The sequence below is a fragment of the Coloeus monedula genome (assembly GCF_965178545.1).
Source record: "Coloeus monedula genome assembly, contig: HAP1_SCAFFOLD_134, whole genome shotgun sequence".
NCBI lineage: Eukaryota > Metazoa > Chordata > Aves > Passeriformes > Corvidae > Coloeus > Coloeus monedula.
In genome coordinates this window covers 468,008-474,007 of record NW_028120774.1, presented here as the reverse complement: position 1 = coordinate 474,007, position 6,000 = coordinate 468,008, and the positions used below count along the sequence as shown (strand labels likewise).

The 6,000-nt window shown below is 47.6% G+C and overlaps 1 pseudogene across 1 annotated transcript in view; it reads right to left on the bottom strand.

Annotated features, from left to right (window-relative positions):
* Window positions 1-210: 210 nt before the first annotated feature.
* Window positions 211-6,000, bottom strand: part of LOC309585706 (cytoplasmic protein NCK2-like) — a 93,268-nt pseudogene continuing 87,478 nt past the window's right edge. Inside the window, exons 6-11 of the transcript in view lie at window positions 4,303-4,414; window positions 3,417-3,536; window positions 2,419-2,566; window positions 1,148-1,331; window positions 609-741; window positions 211-282 (exon numbers count right to left, since the gene is read on the bottom strand). The product of the transcript in view is annotated as a cytoplasmic protein NCK2-like (transcript). The remainder of the gene's footprint in view (window positions 283-608; window positions 742-1,147; window positions 1,332-2,418; window positions 2,567-3,416; window positions 3,537-4,302; window positions 4,415-6,000) is intronic.

Here is a 6,000-nt window from a genome sequence, read left to right as displayed (position 1 = left end):
AATACTTCATGCAAAATTAAAACACCTTTCCCAGTGGGACATGGTCTTATTGTCAACCCTTCCCAACAGTGTTCAAGGAATTGTCACTCTGATGGCAGCTGGACCCCAAGGGGAGCTCTGCTGCATCTGGCCTGGGCCAGGAATCATTGCTTTCATTCCCTTTTTTTCTGCACTACTTAGGGCTAAGAGCTGAAATAAAGCAGAGAGACTTTAATTTGCAGAATCAATCCTTTCCTGGCGGCGCTTCGTGATTTCTTGGAGCTCCGACTCCCCTCTGCTTTTCTGGAATGGAAACAAAACAGGCAGTTTGGATTTGAACTTCAAGCTGCAGTTAAGTGACAGTATTTAATTAATGCTGTAAAAGTAGAGCTAGTTTCAAAGAGATAAGTGATATCAGTAAAAAGCAGATTAATTAGTGGAAACAGGGGGATCTTACAGATTTGCTCAAAAGACACTTCGGAATTTTTACGTGTGTTTTATTGCTGGTGTAGGTTTGGTTGCATTTTTTTTCCCCACAATTGTATTTTTTAAAATGCCTGTTTAATGAGCTATCTGATGCTGCTGGTACAGCCCCCATTCCAGCAGGAATTATCCAGAAAAATGCTTACCTCCAACTGGTTTTTCTCCACTGTGATCTTGCTGTAGACTCTGTTTCCCTCATCACCGCACACCTTCTTCAGCTCCTCTCTGTTGAGGGAGAAGAGCTGAGCTCCGGTGAGGATGCCCAGGTGTTCCACGGTCCTGGAGAGACACAAAGTAGGGAGGTGACGATTGTGCTGCACGTGGCCTCGTGTCAGAGGTGAGGAGTTGGAGATGGGAGGCCAGGAGCTGCAGTGGGACCATATCACGGGGCCCTGGGGCTGTTCCAAGGCGGCAGCTGCAATTCCAGTAGCATTTCAGGCCTTGGATTTAGTTAGTTAACTGTTTATCTCCAAGAAAATATTTATACCAGAGAAAGGGAGTGACTTTGGGCTCTGAACATTCTGGTTATAGAGCCTGGATTGAACAGGGTTGAAATCTAATTTGCAACACAGGCTCTGTAAGTAAATCCAAGTGGCTTGTCCCAGGTGAGATGGTGCCGGTGGCCTCCCCCGCTCCTTCTCCAGGGAAGGACGAGCATTGCACGTGGCAATAGGGCAAATCTTACTCTTTGCTGAATGACTTGGCCTCCAGCCAGGCTTTGACTTCTTCAGTGCTGGATTCAAAGGTGAGGGGCACGAAAACTTGCTGAGGCTTTTCCACTTTGAAATTCCTGTGGGGAGGCTGAATTTTATTGTTTGTGATCTTCTTTAGCAGCTCGTCGTTCAGCTCATCTGTTTGGTGAATAAGTTCTGTAGAAACAAGTAGGGAATGAAAGCAAGTCTTCAGTCAAAAATGCCATTAAATGTTTGTGGGGAAACTGTAAGGCAGATGGGGATGTGGCTCAACATTCTTATTTAAATTCAGCCCAGAAAAGTGATTCCCATTTTCCTGTGCCCCTGTGTTGCCATTTATTTTGCTCCCATCACCCCTTGGCTGTTGCCTGATGTGGAAGCACAGTTCTGTGAGAATCTACAATTGGAGGTTTGGAATTGAGACCTTTTCAGTCCTCTCTGCTGCTTCTAGTCACTAATTTGCTGATCGCAGAGCTCCAGGTTTTGCTCCGCAACAGAACAGAAGCGGCAGGAAGCACAAACTGGGAATGAGCAACACACTCATGATGGGATGAGCTTGAAGGTCCCTTCCAGCCCAGGGCATCCTGTGCTTCTGTGAAAACTCCAGTGACTCTTCATCCAGTATCGCTTTCCCCATGAAACTCCTGAAGACTGTGGAGAATAACTCAGTGATACGAACAGATTTGTGTCCTTGTATTGTGGGGCTTCCTGTCGTCCCAGAAGGGCTCCTGCTTCCAGGAGTGGACAGGGTGGGATAAGGGGTGAGGTGAGCAGGGCCCCTGATCTCTCTCCTGCTCTGTGAGCCCCACAGCACGTGCAGGGTGAGGGAGTGATGCGGATCTCCTGTTTGGCCGGGAATTCTGTGGAACCACATGAAGGAAGCGGCCAGGCGGGCACTGTGTGTGTGCCGGGAGATGAGCAAAAGGAAGTGAGAGAAAGGGATTGACCTGAGCTGTTCCTTAGACACACTTAAACATTTTGGAAGAGAAAGGAAACTCTCTCCTTGGGAGGAGGAGGAGGAAGTTAGAACTGGAGGAAGGAGGCATGGGGTGATCACTTATTGCCCTGCTCGGCCCGGGCCGCCCGAGAGCCCCGGCGGTGTCACAAGCCCCAGGGCTGCTCTCTTGGCTCTTGTCCTGCCTGGAATGGCCTCCAGACACAGTGCTGCTGCATTGCTGTGATCAGTAAAAGGTGCAGGGGAGCCCCTTGGGCAGGTCTGGTCCCCCGAGCGCCCAAACCCAGGGGAGCCCAGAGTGGGACACACACGTGCGTTCTTTGGCGTCCTGTGCAGAGTGGCGCGACAACATCTCAGTGCCCCACTTATCCCCGGCGTAGCTGGCAGGCAGCTTGTGGGTTGGGCTGGATGGGCCATGGCCCCTGGGGCTCAGGTCTCCTTTGTACCTCTGGTTAGACTGGTTAGAAAGGGAAAGAAAAGTAAGAATTTTTTTTGGTCGTTTTTAATTTTCTTAAGCTTTCTGCCTCACACCCACGGAGGGACAAACTGCCGTGTTCTCCTTGTGCTGATGTGGGGCTGGGGAGACCTCAGGTGGAGCTGCATGGAAGAAGTTAATTTCTGGGAATGAAGAACCCAAAGCAAAGTCTGAAGTTTGCGCAAGGGAATTCCTAGTTGTGCCAAACATGTTCGATCTCATTGGAAGGCAGAGCCTCACTGCTCCGTAGCTGGGATGTGAAGCGGGACCACTGCCAAGGGCCTGGAGCGGACTGGAAAGTTTTTTGACGTTTTGATTAAACTAGCAGGGATTTATCCAGAAGCCTGCTGGGCCGCCTTAGGCTTTGCCCAAACGCTGCAATACCAAAATGGGGAAGCAATTCCATGCTTCCCTAGGGTGTTTAGAACACTCCAGCTCCACATTTCTGCAGTGCAAGTTGCAGTATTCAGTTAATTCTCACTTAGATGGTGTTTCCATCTGCCTCCACTCCAGTAACGTGTTCCTGGTGCTGAACTGAACTGGCTGAGGGAAGTGTCCATCTTTAATTTAACCCCCAAGAAAAATCTTGATGTGGAAAAATATGGAAAGCAGGAGGCTGGTGCACAAATAGGAAGGATAGGCCTTATTTGGGAAGACGATCGTAGCAAAATGTGAATTTTATCATAGGAGACTCAGGAATCTCCTGGCTTTGTCTACTTCTGAAGGTCTGTCCTGATTGGTGCATAGTATCCTAAGAAATCAGGGAGGTCTAATGACAACATTATTCCCAGAGGCAGATTGTGCCCTGCAGCTGATACCAGTCAGGTATTACCTGACTACAGACCTGTTTGAGCTCTTCCAGTTTCACCACATCCAGGATATTGTACGGAACATAACCGGCCTGCCCACTCCGGTTGAGCAACTTCCACCACTGCTTATTATCTTCCAACACCTGAGAGAGGGACAAAAATAAATCTGCTGTGGGAAAATGGGATTTCAGGCATAAACAACCAGGATATAGCGGGGCCGAACCATCCAAAAGGTGAAGTTGCCAGAAGGACATCACTGAGGCCAGGAGCTCTAATCAGATCTGTTGCTCTCAGATGCAATCCAGGACTGAAACTTTTCCTGGAAAGCATCAGAATTTATCGTAAGGATGAACAGGAGAGCACCTCTGCGTGCTGAAGAACTCATAGTTCCTACATAATGTCCCTGTTTCTCCAGACCTTTTTTTCCTAATGACTGAGTTTCTGATGTCTTTTTGCATTAAAATAAATAATTAAATAAATAAAAAGCCACATTTTGCAGAGAAACCTTTTCCTCAGGTCACAGATCAGTGTCAGCCCAAGTCACGTCCCACCTTGTCCAGCTGCCAACAGTGCTGCAGTAAGAGAAAGGTTATGAGAAAGGTGCTTTTCAGAGAAAACAAATCCTCGTGGAGGAGGAAGTGGTGATAAGGAACCGACCCAGCGGGGGATGAGCAGGGCTCTAGAGCGAGTTGTTGTCCTCCCTCCTCACTGTGGTTAAAATGGGACCGATGTCTTTGAGCTGAGGAAATGACACGACACAGCACAGGCAGCCTGCTCCAGCTTTGGGTTTGAGCAAAGCTTTGTGTCACTGCTGAGATACCACCAGGGAAAATGGAGTTGGTGCTTGTTGCTATCCCGAGCTCTCTCCTGCCCCTGGGGGACACACCTTTTCCAGGAGCGGTCACGTACCTCCAGGATTTCATCCTTCAGCACCGAGAGCTCACTGGCGTTTCGCGCGGTGAAATCGTAGCGGATTTTGGCAAATCTCTTGGGCACAGCCACCCCCTGGGCCTCGAAATTCCTGCAGAAGAGAAGTGGCCTGAAGTTCATTAACCTGAGCTAGACTGTTGGAAGGACTCTGTGTGGAAGCTGGAATTGTATTAGAGGATCATCATAAACTAAAAATATATGTGACAATGTGGCCAGATTGCAATGAATCTAAAGACAGGACAGGGTTGGCTCGAGCTCACAGAGCTGCTGCCTCCAGTGTAAACTAACCGCCTCGTGAAAGCAAATGGTTTTTCACAGACATTATTCAAATAAAAGGGGAAAGGGGAAAAAAAACCCAACCAAGAAAAAAGGAAGGTTCCCATTAGCAAAAAAAGCCTACATGAAAAAGTGAGGTTGTGAGCTATGGCCGAAGGGCCGAGTTTGGTGCTGATTCTCAATCAATTCAGCAAATGACAGTGCATTGATGCAACTGTTTTTTTAGTCAAATTTAGTCCTGATTCTTCACAGTAATTTGCCTCAAGAAAATGAGCCCCATATCCTTTGGTGAGTTCCCTGTTGGCTGAGGCCCAGACCTTCAGGCCGTGACTTCTCAACATACTTGCAGTGAGACTGGCTCCCTCTTAATTGCTTCTTTTTGAAGTATGGTTTGTCACTATCATCCTGCTGAAGATGAACAGGGCTGGTGTCTCATCTTCATATATTCTTCCCCCTCCTCCCCTCTCCTTCTTTTCCCCTTTTTCACCTCTAAATAAATTTCTTCAAGGCGATTTAACCCTGGGATAGTCTAATCCACTTTAGTCCTTCGTGGTCCACCCTCAGATAGATGTGTTGGCACAGAAGAAGTAAGGGTGTTCTCTTAGGATCTGATACTGTAATAAAGGGAAGAGAAAGATGAAACAGGCATTTCATGTTTGTCTGTTTTCTCTCCATGTCATTTCGTGAACATGTACTCACACTTGGCCAAGAGTAGTGCATTCAGACACTGAATATGAGTGTTGAAGAGGGGACTGAGAAGGAAGAAGCTTAGTGTTCTGCAATAGGAATTATGCTTTGGGGATTTTATGAATTGTTTCCCTCTTTTTCACCATCATGCTCTTCTTGCACACTTCCTTGTCTTTTGCTATTGAGCGAAAGTCTGGAGGCTCAGAAAGCCCAAGTTTCATCTGAGAAAGATTTCCTGTGTCAGAGAGAACGGAAGGGATTCTGTTTCCATCCTTTCATGCCAGGAAGGATGAACTGCCTGTATCAGGAGGTGCCGAATTGGTTCTGGGTGCTGCTGTAGCTCACAGAATTGCAAGACCCAGTGCTGCAGGAGTTCAAATAACAGACCGGTGGAAAGGCTCAGGGGCCACAAGCTGTGCTGCATCTCTCATGGACTTGCAAGGAACCTCTCCTTTGGTGTCTGTGCAAGTGCTGGCTGATGTGGGCACTAGGATTGCTCTTTTAATCAGGCAGCTCCAGTACCTTTCAGAAAAGAATTTTCATGGCACATCATGAGCCATTAATCTCTTGACTAACCATAACATTTCCTTACTCCTTGGTTTTACAGCATTACTCAAACACTGACATTTGTCATTTCACCAGCCATCTCCCTTGACCTCTAGCATCAGGCACTTGCAGGGGGAAGGATCTGGTCTCACAAATATTTTCATACTC